Source organism: Galeopterus variegatus, unplaced genomic scaffold, assembly GCF_000696425.1.
Source record: "Galeopterus variegatus unplaced genomic scaffold, G_variegatus-3.0.2 Scaffold905, whole genome shotgun sequence".
Taxonomy (NCBI): Eukaryota; Metazoa; Chordata; class Mammalia; order Dermoptera; family Cynocephalidae; genus Galeopterus; species Galeopterus variegatus.
In genome coordinates this window covers 7,425-11,341 of record NW_007727016.1, presented here as the reverse complement: position 1 = coordinate 11,341, position 3,917 = coordinate 7,425, and positions in this window count along the sequence as shown.

Sequence of the window (3,917 nt, the reverse complement as noted above, 5' to 3'; positions counted from 1 at the left end):
TGTTTTAACATACCTTATTTAATATGTATTTTTGATTTATTAACATTTAATTCACAGCCAGCAGCACTGTGCTCATGACTGAATAAAGGTTATTTGCTTATCTAACTCGTGTTTTTTCTGTAAGGCATATCACAGCCTTGTTGAGTTTAGGAACACTATGACAGCACTTCAGTACTATGGTTGGAGGCCATTTTAAATAGCAAAATGACCAACAAAAAGCACAAAAATGCAAAAAACATGGCACTGGGCAGACTGAAAACAATACTTGTTTATACTATGATATCTGAAACAAGAAGGCAGACTGCTGCTTTGTTTGACCTTAGCTGGCAACATGTGCAGTGGGCAACTCAAATTATTCAGCACTCTGCACATGTCTATGAATGATCATGAAAGAGCTATGAGCATTGATTTTGGAGTTACAAATGAATTTTAGTGAGTAAGCCAATTTGCAAATACAGAATCCGTGAAAAATGAAGATCAACTGTATATTCCTTCTCTTATGTTCCCTCCCTCATTAAATGACACCACTATCAAACCAATTACCCAGATTATAAACCTCACATCAGCCATTTTTTCTTCCAAAGCTTTATCACCCATATCCAATCAATTACTGAATTGTATCTCCTAAATACATCTCAGATTCTGACTGATCTTTTAAAATCTAACTTTCCTTTCTTTATTTTACTGTCCACCTTAAAATAAGAAGCCCTTCAGTGTGTACAGAATGTAACTGACGTTTAATAACACCACTGTGCTGTGAAATGGTGACAAGTGGGGAATAACTTTAACAAACCGACTAGCAGTTTCAACTTCTTATTTCTTAAACAGATCATTTCTTTCCTCATTAACTTATGGACTAAGAAAGACCTTGAAATAGCTGTCCTAATGTTTGATTTTATTTTATAGATAGAAAAACTCAGGTGTATGCAATTATAATCATTTTAGCATTTTAAAACGTTTGTTTTTAAGCTATACCAGGGTTCAACAAACCATGACCCATGGGCCATATCCAGCCTGCTGCCTGTTTCTGTATGACCTGTGAACTAAAAATGATTTTTACATTTTTCAAGTCAAAAGAATAATATTTCATGACTGGTAAAAATTATATATAATTCTAATTTTAGTTTTCATAAACTCTAGTTATCCCTATACCTTATATCATGTTGTTCTAGCCATAGAGAACTTCTTCCAAATTCATGGGATGTGTGATGCCTTTTTGTCTTTGAACCTCTTTGTCTCTAGTAGGAAAGTTCTTTGCCTTTCTCTTACCTGCCTTACTCTTCTGACTCATTCTTCAAGTAGGAGTATAAATGTCCTTTTTTTTTTTTTTTTTTTTTTTTTTGGAAAGCTTTCTCTGACACTTCCCCCACTCACTACACACGTACAAACACATGCATTTTCTCTCTCTCTCTCTCTGTCTCTCTCTCTCAAAAAACACATACTACAATCCATAGGGTTCTCTAGTTCATTTTAATATAATTGCTTCTTTAAGTGCCAGTCTCCCACTGTACACTATAAATTCAGTGAAGACGGGACCATTCTCAGTGCGTATCATGTGGTACGCATTTAGAATATATTAATTCACTTGTTTTACTGTGATATTGTGTATATTAATTATCACAAAACCTTTGGAGCAATGTAGTATTAATGACATAAAATGGGGAAAAGCAACCTTTCACTTGTTTATCCAGTGTTTTATATCAATTTGCTTATGCCTTCACCTGCTTTTGAAGTTTTGTCAATTTGCTTATGCCTTCACCTGCTTTTGAGGTTTTTTTGCTTGTTTGTTTTATGTTAGTGACTGAGAGAGCTTGGAGCTGAAGTGAAACTTCTATAGTTTATCTAGTGACCTAATTTTGAATAGACAGTCACTTCACCAGTTACTCAACTGGACTGGTCAAACATATACTTCTCAAATTCCACCTTTAAGCATTGACTTGACAAAATTGACAGAGGAAATAGAATAATCAAAGGTGAATTTATTTAGTAGCCACAAAGGAAAATCCAGCTCATTTTTGTAAATGGGGAGGCCAGACCTGTTATATAAATTGTTCTTTTCTTTTGTTTTTATTCTGATGAAGGAATATTTGAAAGGCAACGCTGTATTTAATTTAGAATTAAGTAGAGGTTGATGATTTGGTTTTTATATAGAATGTCATCTATCTTTTATAAGAAAAAAATTAAATTAGTGTAATTATGGTCTAATTAGAGAGAAGGCTTTCCCTAAATTCTCAGGTAAGTATATCTTGGCTCCAAAGCATGTTGAATAAGTAACATCACACTAGAATAATAAAGGTCTTTTAGGGCTGCTGTTAACCTTAAAATAAGAAGCCCTTCAGTGTGTACAGAATGTAACTGACGTTTAATAACACCACTGTGCTGTGAAATGGTGACAAGTGGGGAATAACTTTAACAAACCGACTAGCAGTTTCAACTTCTTATTTCTTAAACAGATCATTTCCTTCCTCATTAACTTATGGACTAAGAAAGACCTTGAAATAGCTGTCCTAATGTTTGATTTTATTTTATAGATAGAAAAACTCAGGTGTATGCAATTATAATCATTTTAGCATTTTAAAACCTTTGTTTTTAAGCTATACCAGGGTTCAACAAACCATGACCCATGGGCCATATCCAGCCTGCTGCCTGTTTCTGTATGACCTGTGAACTAAAAATGATTTTTACATTTTTCAAGTCAAAAAAATAATATTTCATGACAGGTAAAAATTATATATAATTCTAATTTTAGTTTTCATAAATAAGGTTTTATTGGGGCATAGTTACACTTACTCATTTATGTATTGTCTGTGGTTGCTTTTGTGCTACACTGCAGATTTGAGTAGCTGCCTACCAAATGAAAAATATGTATTGTCCTGCCCTTTACAGAAATTTTTTGCCAACCCCTGAGCTGCACTAGTGTGTTTGCATGACTTAGTACCTTAAGTCAACTTTCCTAACTTAGAGCTGATTTAGGACTCTAACAAAGAAATCATGTTTAGTAAAGTTCTTCAAGTTTTCTGTAAGGTAGAAGAAACCGAATTAGGTATTTCATGAAGCTTATACTTTTGTAGGTGGGCAGTGCTTTCACATTCATCACTGATTTCTTCTTAGTTATTTTTCAATAAGTACTTTCATAAGTGCTTATTATTTATCAGATGTTGTTCTAAGAGCTTAATAACTTCTAAATTCTCATAACAACCATATAAGGTTGGCTTCTCTACAAATGAGAAAACAGCACAACTATTAGTGAAAATTAAGTAGTTAAATAATAGAACTTAACTTAGTGGAAGAGAAGTAATACAGCTATTTATAGGATTAATACAGTTATGAAGGGGCAAATTCACTATTCCAAAATCTGAGCTCTTTATCACTATGGCATGCTGTCTTTCCCTCTCCACTCTTATTTATTTAGAAAAGTCTTGGATTAAGAGTAGAATTCAGTAGTAAGTGGGGCGTGATATTTTAAAAACTTTGAGTTTGTATTAGTTTCCTAGAGCTGCTGTAACAAAGTACTACAAACTGAATGACTTAAAACAAAACAAAACAAATTTATTCTATCCCTGTTTTGGAGTCTAGAAGTCCAAATCAAGGCATCAGAAGGACCACACTCCCTCTGAGACTCCGGGTAGAATCCTTCCTTGCCTCTTTCCAGATTCTGCTTGCAACTGCATTGCTCTTATCTCTGCCTTTGTTGTCACACGGTGTTCTCCATATGTGCCTCTATCTCTGTGGGTTTTTTTTTTTTTTCTCTCTTCTTTTAAGGACACCAGTCATTTTGTATTAAGGGCCCACTCTACACTAGTATGACCACATCTTAATTTAATTTATTATTTAATTTATTACATCTGCAATAGCCTTATTTCCAAATAAGGTCACATTCTGAGGTTCCTGGAAGGACATGAATTTTTGTGAGGAGA